The following is a 15,000-nucleotide window of genomic DNA, read 5'->3' on the forward strand; positions in this document are numbered from 1 at the left end:
CAGATTCGGTAATATTGCGAATAAAAGGTTCAACGTTCATTCTATGTCAGCATGTGTATTTAAGAATTTTTTGCATAATACGATAAAAAACCAAGGCTGTATAGATGTTAGAGTATTTATAGATAGGTCTTACAGCTGTTTCTAGGATATTAATTAATAATATCCCTTCATCGGAGACGGTGTGTGAGGAAAAATTTGTCATAGTTTGTATCACATCGAAACTAACTATTACTTATTTTCCTCTCACAACGTTTCCGATGGAGGGATATTATTAATTAATATCCTAGAAACAGCTGTAAGACTTTCTATCTATAAATGCTCTAATATCTATAAAGCTTTGGATTTTTATCTTATTACGCAAAAATTCTCATATAGGCGCAGGAGTGGCTGTATGGTAAGTAGCTTGTTTACCAGCCACATGGTTCCGGGTTCAGTCCCACTGCGTGGCACCTTGGGCAAGTGTCTTCTACTATAGCCTCGGGCCGACCAAAGCCTTGTGAGTGGATTTGGTAGACGGAAACTGAAAGAAGCCCGTCGTATATAAGTATATATATATATATATGCGTGTGTGTGTTTGTGTATCTGTGTTTGTCCCACTAGCATTGCTTGACAACCGATGCTGGTGCGTTTATGTCCCCGTTACTTAGCGGTTCGGCAAAAGAGACCGATAGAATAAGTACTGGGCATACAAAGGAATAAGTCCCGGGGTCGAGTTGCTCGATTAAAGGCGGTGCTCCAGCATGGCCGCAGTCAAATGACTGAAACAAGTAAAAGAGTAATATATATACATATATATATATATATATATATAGAACAAAAAGACAATAGAGGGCATTAAAACGTTCGGACAGAGAGACGACACAAAGGCGGACAAGAGAAACAACGATTAGAATGACACGCAAAAAAGACGGGTCATTCTTGGTTTTCTTTCTTCATACACACACACACACACGTGTGTGTGTGTATATAGATATGTGCGCGCGTAAGTGTATGATGCATATATGTACTTATAACTACATCTATGTGTATATATATATATACACACATAAGCATACACACACGTGCGCGCGCATGTATGTGTGTGTGCGTGAGGAATTAGGGTGATACATTTTCATTAATCTATTACTGGTGCAACGTAATGCCAATTATGAAATGCGTTTCATAATTTAATTCATACACAATAACTTCGAGAACGACAATAAAATCATTAAGAATAACATCGACATCTCATACCGAGCAAGTTGTGGTCGATAATGGGTTACAATAACATCATCTACAAGAACGACAATAACAGAAGGAAAAGAAACAGATGATAATCATGATGATGATGATCATCATCATCATGACGACGACGACGATGGTGACGATGATGAAGAATTGTTAGCAGTAGAATAATTATTAGGTTTAATTAGGTTTGTGAACAATCTAGAGATTGGAGTAATTATGGTTACCGTTTAAGAAGTGGAGGACATTCAGTGAAAATGTATTAACACATTTATGTTCCAATACAAACACGCACAGCTATATACAGATATATATATATATATATGCATATATATATATATATATATATATAGAGAGAGAGAGAGAGATAGATAGATAGATAGATAGATAGATAGATAGATAGATAGATAGATATTATATATATATATATATTATATATATATATATATATATAATATATATATATATTATATATATATGTATATATATAAATATCTATCTATCTATATATATAATATATATATATATATAATAATAAATATTAGGGAATATATCCAAATTTACAGGGAAAAAAAATCAGATTTAGGATTAAATCCAATTTTATAGTAAAATATTATAAAATATTATTTGAGACAAATTTTGCAAAATAGTGGTTTTGTCTCAAATAATATTTTATGTATATATTATATATATATACATATATATATATAGATAGATAGATATTTATATATAATACATATATATATTTAGATATATATATATTTATACATATATAAATACATATATATATATACGTATATATATATATATATATGTAGATATATATATATTATATATATATATACATATATATATATATATATATATATATGTATGTATGTGTATGTATGTATGTGTATGTATATGTATGTATGTACAGCTTTATGTACTGATGCTTGAACATAAGCGTGGTCGCTATTAACAAGAATATTTGCAATGCCACCGTTATAACAAATCCAGGACAGTTTTCCTTTGTCTAAAACTCCTCAAAGAGTTCTTTATTCCAGAGTATTTGGAATATCCAGTACACACTCTCATACACATACGCATACATACAAATATACACGTACAAACACACACATACATACGTACATACATACATACATACACAAAGACAGACAGACAAACAGAACAGACAGGCTGGTGAGACACATACAGGGATGTATTGACATTGTTTACCTACGTTTTTGTCTGTGATTACTTTCACACTTCTCTCAAATTATTGGCCCTGTACCAATATTATAAATCATGATGTGTTGTATATATGTGCGCGTGTGTGCGTATGTATGCGTGTCTATGCGTGTGTGCGAGCGTGTAGTCTTGTATGCAGTCATATATAGCTGGATGTATGTAAAATTTTGATGTTCAAAAACTAGTGTTATAGAAAATTCTTTCAAAATTCCTATTTTGTAAATCATTCATTAACGTGTGTTGGTTGAACTATGAAAATTCTTATAGAAAGAAACCTAGTATCTTCTTGCAAAACATACCAATACACACATCTAAATCAATTATTTTCAGGGGCCCTTAAAATACTATGGCAGATACCCAATTTATTATTTGTTGCATGGAACTCCAAAAGCCTTATTTGGACTCTCAGTGGCCATAAGGACCACGGTTGAGAACCCCTGCTTTAAACAATCAGCCTTCTGAAACGAAAGCAAATGGCTTAAACACAGTCATAGACTTACCATTATTTTCTCCTCTATATGAGGAACTGACTTCTATATATCACAATACTTTTTATTTGGGACCTATACAATTTAATTTACACACGACTGGCCTATCTGAGTTATTTTCACACATTTGAAAGCATTTGCAATGCATAATCTTCCTTCGTAAATCTTTTATTAAGTAATTTCTAATCTGTCCTTCCAAACACATTTCTTCGATCCATTGACTAAGTCTTCATAATTTCTGTTTTATCGGTATTTATCTTCAAACAACACCCTTTACCACATTTATCAAGTATCGTATATCATTCTTTGTATATACAATGCTGAATTAGTAAGTAAATCTTCAGAATATTCCGCATACTTTCCATAAACCCATTCTGTTCTTTCCCTTCCATCTCAAGATCCTTTCTTCCTAATGTAATCTATCATAACTGCAAACAAGAGAGGTGACAGAATGATTCCCTGCTGTACTCTACTTCAAAATTTGTCTGAGTGTTCAACGTCTACGCTTACTCGGTATTTATTTTCACCGTATAGTACACGTGCTAGATTGATATAGTTTTCTGTCGAATAGTAGCATAGCTCCTTCTAAATTATAGGCCCATGTGCACTACTAAAGGTCTTCCCAAAGTCTGCAAAAGCCATTAGAAACATGTCTAAAAATTAACGCATAGCTTTATGATGTACCTCTGCAAATATGTCTGATTCTTACAACCACAGGACCGTCAGAACTCCACATGCCCATCTCTTGGTAGTCTGTCCAATGCAATCCTTATCCAATACAGAATAAACGAACGCAACATTTTCAATACTACGGTGAACGGTTATAATCCTCCGATCACCACGCTCTTTGAGATCAACTTATTTTGGTATGTTAGTTGCCGCGCAGATCTTCTTGTCTTCAGGTATTTGTTCAATCTTCTGTATATCACGAAACAGTTTCGATAATGTTTTTCCATTCCCTTGCTTATCTGGTTTTAGCATTTCTCCTGTAATTCCATCTAATTCAGGATTCTTTCCGTTTTGCAATTGCTCAGTGGCTCTTGCTATTTCTTCAATGGATATTTCAAGTACAGCTATTTGCTCCTCCTTTTTTGGATCAGAAATGATCAGATAACCTATCCTATAAAACGCCTTGTTCATGATTGTATTAAAATATTCGTTCGAACTTCCTTGGATGTTTATATTAAATGTTATTAGTCGCCCATCAGTATAAAACCGAGGTAGTCTTTTTGATCTCTTTATTTCTAATCCCATTTATTATTTCATAAATTTTTCGAATTCCTCTACTGTTTCCTGCATTGAGTAATTTATCTGCTTCATCAACTTTCGCTTTCAAGAATCTTCTTTTATCTTTGGAACACCTATTGACTTCTCTGTTGAGACACCAATATTTAGTTATTTGCCTCAATAAATTTCCATTTATCATCCAAAATGCATTTCCTGCTTTTTATCTTTCTGCCTATAACACCTTTACCTACAAACTGGTATATTTCTTTTAGCTCCTCCCATGCACTATTGATGTCCACATCTTCATCTATAGACTTCAAAACACTGCAAATCGATTTCGACATCCAATTGCATATTCATCTCTAATTACATCATCCTTCAACTTTCTGCATCAAACAAGATACTCCATCCTTTTCTGTAGCTTCCAGCTTTAAATTACTTATCCTTGAATTGGGGTCCATTTCCGATATCTGAACTTCGATGTGTTTGTTCTAAAATCTAGCACTGATATTTTTTACGTTGCCCATTTAGTATGCTGTTACCTAATTTGATTTGGAAACTTTTTATTACAATATTTTTATCTGTAGATTACCATGCATATTTATGTATAATCATTTTGTTTGAAGAAAATACCTCCTATGATGAGAGTGTTGTTTACACAAACACTGACAATTTTATACCATTTTCAAGGGCATCGCTATGATATCGTATGTTCTTCATCCTCGTTGCTACTGCCAGCTTCTGCAGTTATATGACCAATCTTGATCTACATATCTACTTCTAGTATACTTTAAATTCCCTCTTGCTATAATTGGTAGAAAGAATCTTTTGATCTATCGGTTGCATTATTTATAACTCTGTAACAAACAATAAAATCGATGTTGCATCGCTCCACTTTAAGCTTCACCAACGAAATTTCTTAACGTTTCCATTCAAGTAAGCTTCCATCACCCTCATTTTCATATTTTACCCATTGTATTAATTTTCACCCAACCTCCGGATACAGTTTCATTTATGGTCGACTTATCAATTTTGTAGCATTCCATTGTCTTCTATGTCCTCTTCTAATACGCATTATTTTGTTTATAGTTTTCATTTCTGTGTTATAAATCAGTCGAAGATTCGTTGGTTAGACACTTCGTTGATTGGTTACGCAGTTTCCATCTACCAGCAGTTAATTCCCATTCAAAGCAAACATACAAAACTATTGTGAGATATATTTATTGGGGAACTGTAATAAGGGCACAGGTAAAAATGGCACAAGTAAAAATGGCACGGTGAAAATGAAACAATAAGCTTACTGAAAGAGCTAATGGCAAAAGAAGCGGTTTTTACGTAGGTATGCATATGTTTATATGTATGTATATGTTTATATGTATATAGTCACCACTTATTTATATATATATATATATATATATATATATATATATATGTGTGTGTGTGTGTGTGTGTGTGTGTATACATTACGCACACACAGAGGCTTATACAAATTTACAGTCATTGCTTATACGCACTCCCAAACAAATGTATATGCTTATTATAACTATATATAAATATACACATGAAAATATACATACACAAACTTACATTCAGATATTTAGATGTATGTATGCATGTATAGTGTTATGTAATACTATATATATTTATATATACACTCACATACACATACATACACACACACTGTTTCTTTCTCTTTTTCTCATTGTGAATATATATATAATCAAAAGAAGTAACAAGGATATACAGAGGTAATGCAGTATGATCGTTTCATTCAACTCCATTGAATTGAACAATGCAATCATTATATCAATTTAAAATGTAGAGCAATCTTCAGCTGCACAAAGACATAGAATTTAATAAAATTAGAACAGATGGACACATTAGTATAATTATACCAAAAATCTCCGAGAAGTTAAGGAGATAGACAAAGAACATGTACCTACAAGAACATAGCCGTAACTAAAGTTTTCAAGGAGACACTGCCTGTCACTGGTTTTTAGTTTCTTACCACTAAGAAACTATAACTATTATGTAGGGAGTAATAATAATAACTTCTTAAACTTATAAAATAACCCTAAATTAAAAAAAAAGATTCGTGTAAAATAGAATTGTCCCATAACTTAAATATTCCTTTAGCCGATACCAAACATCAGTCTTATAGATAAATAAGTAAATATAATTTTCAGTTTAATATATTTCGAATTCTTATACTTTTTTCTGAAAAATCTTCTCTATTGGTGTTGACGAGCTACATATTCTTTACCATAGTATTAGTAATTTAACCATTTTATTCCTTTTCTATGGTGTTTTGCCGTTGATTATTTTATTTAGTTTATAATTAGCCTTTATTTATTTATAAATTTATTCTAAGTTTTGTATCTCTATAAATTCATACTTAGCTTAAATAAAACTATACTGATATATTCACTACTTATAAAAACAACTGCTTAGATTAAAATGTTATTAATATATAATTAGCATGTTCTTTTGCCTCAATACTCCTTTATTAATACCAGTGAATATCATTTTAGTCAATATTCACAGATACCAGCTAATGAGATAGTATTTAAGTATACAATATGTAGAAATATCAAACTATTTCTATATTTTTTTCCTCTCTCTATTGTGGTAAAAGTTTGATATATACTCAAAGGTATTCATAAATTTATATCCTTTTGTTACAATTTTCTTCTTAATAATCTTTTAAATAACCCTAAACTTTAATTGTATACAATATAGCAACATTTTAAAAAGTATTTAACTATGGTGCTACAGGATAAAACTTCCTCCTGTTTCATTATCAATAGTCTGCTAGTGGGCAACCCTTTAATTATCAGGTAACATCTTATTTTAAGTTTTCCCTTACTAAACCTCATGACATTTCTTCTAATATCTGGATATCCTTGTTGCTTGTTTTGATTTTAATCACCTTATTTTGAAATTTTATGGATAATGACGTACTAAATTCTGGTGTCTTACCTTAAGTACCATATTCATCTGAATCTATCTATATCTCTTTCTCTTTTTCTCTTTTATTTGTTTCAGTCATTTGACTGCGGCCATGCTGGAGCACCGCCTTTAGTCGAGCAAATCGACCCCGGGACTTATTCTTTGTAAGCCCAGTACTTATTCTATCGATCTCTTTTGCCGAACCGCTAAGTGACGGGGACATAAACACACCAGCATCGGTTGTCAAGCAATGCTAGGGGGACAAACACACACACACAAACACACACACATACACACACACATATATATATATATATATACATATATACGACAGGCTTCTTTCAGTTTCTGTCTACCAAATCCACTCACAAGGCATTGGTCGGCCCGGGGCTATAGCAGAAGACACTTGCCCAAGATGCCACGCAGTGGGACTGAACCCGGAACCATGTGGTTGATTAGCAAGCTTCTTACCACAGAGCCACTCTTGTATATATTTTTTATACATGTATATATAATTTAGAGAAAAAACACTATTAAACAATTCAATAAAGAAAGATGTTACTCACACAATATAGAACGAAAAATCAAATGTAGACATAAATTACTTATATAATAAGTTTAGATAATTTCTGTATATATATATATAAACCCTGTTTTATATTACTAATTGTTGTAGTAATGATTTGTAGTAGTACAATGTGTATAAATTAGCACGAGATTATATAGTCTATATTACATAATTAGAATAACTTGAAAATTACATGTTTATAAAATAAACTAATTAATGAAAATATATAAAATTTTAGAATTTTAGCTTAATTTATGTTTATTATATTATGTTTTTCAAGTTTTTAGTATTTAAATTATTTAGACTTTACAATTTTCCAGTTAATATTATATTAAAGTTAATTTTTTCCTTATTCTTACAGCTAAAATACATTTGTAATTTAAATTTTAATAGCTTATATACATATTTCTATGTATTTCTTCTATAAATTCAATTTACGCCATATTTTCACGCGATATATATTTTATATATCTTATAAACGCTAAGTTCGACGTTTTACGTTTAAATTGGTAGTTAACGAAAATCCTTCGACAAGATAAGTTTATATTTTTATTTTAAGAAATATTGTTAAATGCTTTTCGATTATTTATAGTTAATACACGTATTTTTTATATATTTATTTCACAATTACTATAAGTTAAGTATATTTATTCTATTATTATTATTTTTTATTATTTATTCTTAGACCTGATGAGTGACTATATTTTTAAATAGAATTAATTTTACTTCGATTTAATTTTGAATCGAATTGATTTTATTATTATTATCTATTTGAAAATATAGCCATGAAACGTGCGTAGTCTTTTTACTACTGCTTATTATTTATTGTACTTTATTGATTTAAAGTAAGGTTTTTTTTATAGTATGTTTTCTATATGGTGTGAATAACATCTTTCTTTATTGAATTGTTTAATAGTGGTTTTTCTCTAAATTATATACATATATTATGTATTGTGAAATTTGATTTAAAATTGTTACATTAAACTTTCTCTGTAAGTTTGGGAATTATATTCCCTACTATTATTAATATAATATTCTATATGTGTGTGTGTTTGTATGGATGGACGGATGGACGGATGGATGGATGATGGATGGATGGATGGATGGATGGATGGATGGATGGATTTATCTTTATGTTGAAAGTAAAGAACTGAACTGGTAAAATACGGACTACGAGCCAATAGTGTATATTTCAGTAAGCTTATTGTGCCATTTTTGCCCATTTTTACCTAAATTACTGTCGCTGTTAAATTCATCGGTGCCAGTCTGCTGTCAGTGATGTCTTTGCGTCTTATTTGGCTGACTAGAGGAGGCCATTACCAGGTATACATCGAACATACCAGGTTTACAGTGAGACAGGTTAACGAAGCCTAGATAATCTCTCTCATAACACTAAAATGACTTTGGAGCATAGACAGACAGAGACATACAGCAGATAGATAGATAGATAGATAGATAGATAGATAGATAGATATATATATAGATGGATGGATAGATAGATAGATAGATAGATAGATAGATAGATAGATAGATAGATAGATAGATAGATAGATAGATAGATAGATAGATAGATAGATAGATAGATAGATAGACAGGCAGATAGATCGATAGACAGATAGATACATATACAGACTGATCGATAGATAAATAGAAAGGCAGATCGATCGATAGACAGATATATATATATATATACAGACTGATCGATAGATAGATAGATAGATAGATAGATAGATAGATAGATAGATAGATAGATAGATAGATAGATAGATAGATAGATAGATAGATAGAAAGGCAGATCGATCGATAGACAGATAGATATATATATACAGACTGATCGATAGATAGATAGATATACAGATCAATCGATAGATAGATAGACAAACAAATATACACACAGACACGCACACAAACAGAAACAAACAGAAGACACTCACACAACACACACACACATACGCACGCATGCATACACATATACACACACATATGATGTTCGCTAGACTTTCAGGTCATCGAAGGATCTTTGTTGTCAACTATTATTTTTTCATACAATGGGAGGTTCTCTGTTTTGAAGTTTACGAGAAGGAATTTGAACAATTTTCAGTAAGCTCCAAAAAAATCTACATCTACTTCGCTTGTTTAGACTAGACCTAGATAGATGGTTACAGTAAAATTCACATGTAAATGCACATCGACATTTTTTGTTCGATGATTGTACCTTGTTCTTTATTTACCAAGTAGTACTAAAATGGAGAGCTAACCCACTCATGAAAAGTATTGGTAGACTTTTCTGTTGAACCTCAGTGAAATTTAGACATAAAAGATCATAAATTATGATTTGGTGCATATAATAGAAGCACGTGGAAATAGCACTGTAAATCAGCAGCTTCGCAGATATTAGCAAGCTAAAGAGAAGTGTTGAAGTAATAAGTTATTAAGGATAAGTGAAAATAAACCATCTCTGAAGAACTAATGAAAAACCTGCTGGACTATAGCTTTAGAGTTATACTAGTGATTATTGGAGCATCTGTAATTAACTGCTTCCTTCCCAATCATTTAAAACTAAGCTTCACAAAATTAAAAAGTATGCAGCTAATAACGGATTTAAATTTACAAGCTATTACTACAAATGCGATTGCAAAATAATCCAAACACTTAGACGTAATAACTACATATAGACACTTATTAATACATAGATGGCTAAACACTACATATATAGAAACATAAGTACATGTATGAATACATAAATACATATCTTTTTTCCATAAACAGTTATCGAACATGTAGCTACAACTATTTTATTTCAATGAAATTCTAAAATATGATGTTAACTACAATACGAAGTTAAATTTTGAAGCCAGTCGTCTTGGATCACACATTCTACATAGTTTAAATTATGAAGAGCCTTAATAAATGACCGTCCAATTAAAGGGCCTCTGTTGTCCGTGGAATAACCAACAATTTTACATGGGTTTTGCATAACTAACATTATTCAAACTTCTTGCAATATTTCGCTTCGTTTTATCTAGAGAAATTGATGAGTTACTCGCATTTCCCAATAGACTTTCGCTTGTAGCCTTTATAATGATTTGTTTGACAACGACAATTGTATCGTGTGCAAGTAATGTTGAGAAGCTTTTAGAAAGACAGCTTTTGTTTCTTCGAAACGATTAAGCGATGGCGTTATAATAGTTTGGGATGGTTATTAAGAGATCTGAGGTCCTTCACATAAACACGCATTTATGTTGTGTCACTGTTCCCATCATTATATTGCGCGTAAATCATTCTCAGTTAGTTTTCGTTTCAATTCCATATTTACGAGTTAAATGAAATACTTCAACTGTGACATAAATACAACTATGATATGAATAAATTACATACGCAGTTCTGATCAGACGATGAAATCAATGATTGTTTTGACCGCTATAACTTGCCCTCACACCATGTGTGTTAGAGAAAGTCATACACATACAAGAGTACTCACTTTGCTGTGCATGTGTGTGCTTGTGTGTGCTTGTGTATTTATATATATATGTGTGTGTGTGTGTGTGTGTGTGTGTGTGTGTGTGATCTAAATATTTGGATCTTACCTAAAAAGTATAAGGTGATTTGTGAAAAAGAAAAAACCTCCATCACAGGGGTTCAGTTAAGTTAAGTTAAGTTAACTTTGGGGCTCAAAAAGCAAAAAGCAAGGCCATGTAGGGGGACATGGAGTTATGTACAGGGAGGGTGTTCATGCAAAGAGTTCAGGCCATTTCTGGTCAAGAGAGACTTTGAACCGAGCGGTCGTCGGCATCTTCACTATCTCGTCCCGCAGCTTATTCCACGGATCCGCAACCCGGACTAAGAAAGCCCCTCTCCTTCAATTGAGATTCAGTTAAGAAGATTTGCATCTTCAGTTGTGTTTCATTCACTGAACGTCATCTTTGTTATTTCATTACATACCCATGGTTGCTAATTAGATTCTAGCGAAGAAATTTTTTTTCTAAACTTAAAGTAATAGCATACTTATCTACTAGTAGAAATCCTTATTCACATTATTATCCTTATATTGAAAATAGAGGTTGAAAAGTACGATATACATGTCAATGAATCAAATATAAGATAGCCGTCGACTATCAAAACAGATCAAACGTAGTTTAGGTTTAAATGTTTAAAACAGTTTTATTTCTAAAGGTGAAGTTTAGTAAACATAAAACATAGAATCGTTACAACTCATCTTAGACATTAAAGTAAAAATAGGTAAGTGAATATAGTTTGTATATCCTTTCCATTGGATAACTATACTTTTCGATATTTCTTTGCTGTATACTCTCCCTCTTCTTTTTCCTTCTTTCCTTTCCTCGCCTTCTTCATCCTTTAAAGTTTGCCGATATATGTACATCTAAATTTATATACTACACAGTAGTGGCTGTGTGTTAAGTAGCTTGCTTACCAACCACAAGGTTCCAGGTTCAGTCCCACTGCGTGGCACCTTGGGCAAGTGTCTTCTACTATAGCCTCGGGCTGACTAAATCCTTGTGAGTGGATTTGGTAGACGGAAACTGAAAGAAGTCCGTCGTATATACATATATATATATATATATATATATATATATATAGTTAATCCAAACAAGAACGCACAAAAAACACAACTACGCGAGGACGTGGAACAAATATAGTATTATTGGACGCTCAGGAAAGAAGGAAAGAAGGAGGGTTTAACGTTTCGAGCGGAGCTCTTCGTCGGAAACATAGGAGAAGGAAAGATCCAGAGAAGGGAAGACAGAGGAAAAAAAATCGCCAACGGTACACACGCGGTCACATTTTGATATATGTGTGTGTGTATGTATGTATGTATGTATGTATGTATGTATGCATTTTTGTATGTATGTATGTATGTATGTATGCATGTGTGTGTCCGTGTTTGTCCCCCCAACATCGCTTGATAACCGATGCTAGTGTGTTTACGTCCCCAAAACTTAGCGGTTCGGTGAAAGAGACCGATGGAATCAATACTAGCCTTACAAAGAATGACTCCTGAGATCGGTTCGACTAAACACGGTGCTTCAGCATAGCTGCAGTCAAATAACTGAAACAAATAAAATAGTAAAAGTGTATTCGAATACCTAGAAAGAATAAAGCATTTGTTCACCATCTTGCAAACGCTCGAAAAACACTAGAAAGAGACGTGTTATATAATATGCCGTACAAAGTGCCTAGATTTCTCTAGTCTGACATGTAAGATGGAGTGATGTCGGTGTGTATTATTTGACTTTCCAATCAACACAGGTCTAAGTGTTTGTTGTAGACGTGGCCGCCGATGTTGGAAGTTAAGTATACATGTCATCAATCAGTTTAGTATTTTTATTCGAAATTATTTATTCTTGCATGTATACTTAGCTTAGCATTGAATATTGTATATGAATACGGAATCCATCATTAAAAATATTGCTTTGTGGCGAATTCTGTAGTGTACAATTGTGTTGTCCTCAAATGTTTTTTTCTCTTGCAAGCTTTCTAAATTTTTGTCTGCGTACAGCGGTGCAGTGAATTGCAGTTGCTCTTTGTTGTAAATGCATAGAAAGCTAACTGACTGAGGAGTGTAATACTTGTACAACAATTAATAGCTGGAGTGAAATTTAGATCCCTCACGGCAATCAAATTTACAAACGCCATTGGTCGTTAGTAACTTCTTCGAGCGTTTACACATTTGTGGTTTGTTATCTCTCTGTTTCTCTCTCCCTCTCTCTTTTACTTGTTTCAGTCATTTGACTGCGGCCATGCTGGAGCACCACCTTTTTAAATCGAGCAACTCGACCCCGGGACTTATTCATTTGTAAGCCCAGTACTTATTCTATCGGTCTCTTTTGCCGAACCGCTAAGTGACGGGGACGTAAACACACCAGCATCGGTTGTCAAGCAATGCTAGGGGGACAAACACAGACACACAAACACACACGCATATATATATATATATAATATATATATATATATACGACGGGCTTCTTTCAGTTTCCGTCTACCAAATTCACTCACAAGGCTTTGGTCGGCCCGAGGCTATAGTAGAAGAAACTTGCCCAAGGTGCCACGCAGTGGAACTGAAACAGGAACCATGTGATCGGTAAACAAGCTACTTACCACACAGCCACTCCTGCGCCTATATGAATAACATATGTTTTAGTTTTAGTTGTTTTTGATAATTTATTAGTGTTTGCTTACGGTTGTAGGTCATGCATATATGTTTTCTTATAACGTACTCAAATATTTTATATTTGATTTATCCCTTGGTATATAAGTTTCTTTTTAATGCCTAATGATTATTAGTACTCGTTTTATTCTACCGGTTTCTGTATTTAATATTCCGTTTATCGAGGAAAATTTAACTGTCATTCAACTTACCAGTTTGTGTCTATGTGAACATTCGTTATTTCCATGTAATTATTTGCATTATTTGCGTTATGATGTAGTTTTGTCTTCTGCGTGAATGTTTATGGATATAATCCTAGAGTGTGTCTATTGCAATTAATATATTATCCACATACATTGTGCATGTTGTCTGTTTCATTCTTCGTACTACTTCATTCTATATTATGACTACGTAGAACGACACAAATATGGGTTCTAAAGGTGAGCCAGTGGCTACGTCGCTTTCTTGTTTTTTATAACATCATTTCAATTGTGTAGGGTGTTAATGTTGTTTTATAGTACGGGACACAATTTTTTCTTTGGTGTCTTACCAAACTATCGGAAAAGCTGATCTAACTGAGTTTTGCATCTATTGATTATGGCTTTTATCATCTCTAACAGCGGATCATTGTTAGGCAGACTTGTTTCGTCTAAGAAGGAGCTGTGGTTTGCATTGTTTATACGTATTTGGATGAAATTTCTTTAAATCTTTAAATGCAATATAAATAACGAACTAATTGACCAAATCATTGCACAATACAGTAAGAAAAAATGCACGAAACGCATGAGACATCACAGCAATTAAAAAGACACAAACCACATATAAAGCGTATTATATGAACCAAATGCATATTAAGAACAGAAAAGTCAAATACATTGTCACAATTTTTATAAAACAAAACACAATATGCATTGTACCAAGTGATAAATTAATAATATACTACGAAAATATTGAAATTAAAGCATTAATGATAAAAATCCACAAGTGAGCTGCTAATGAATGATATGATTAACATATTTATGAATTCGATTGCAAATGTAAAGGATATAAAATTTACAACACTTCTGCTATCCTACTATGCATTTACAAAAACTATTGTATGCACGACGCCATTCTACACAAACCAAATCAACATTTAGTGACGGATA

This window comes from Octopus sinensis, linkage group LG2 (assembly GCF_006345805.1).
Source record: "Octopus sinensis linkage group LG2, ASM634580v1, whole genome shotgun sequence".
In the NCBI taxonomy this organism is placed as follows: Eukaryota; Metazoa; Mollusca; class Cephalopoda; order Octopoda; family Octopodidae; genus Octopus; species Octopus sinensis.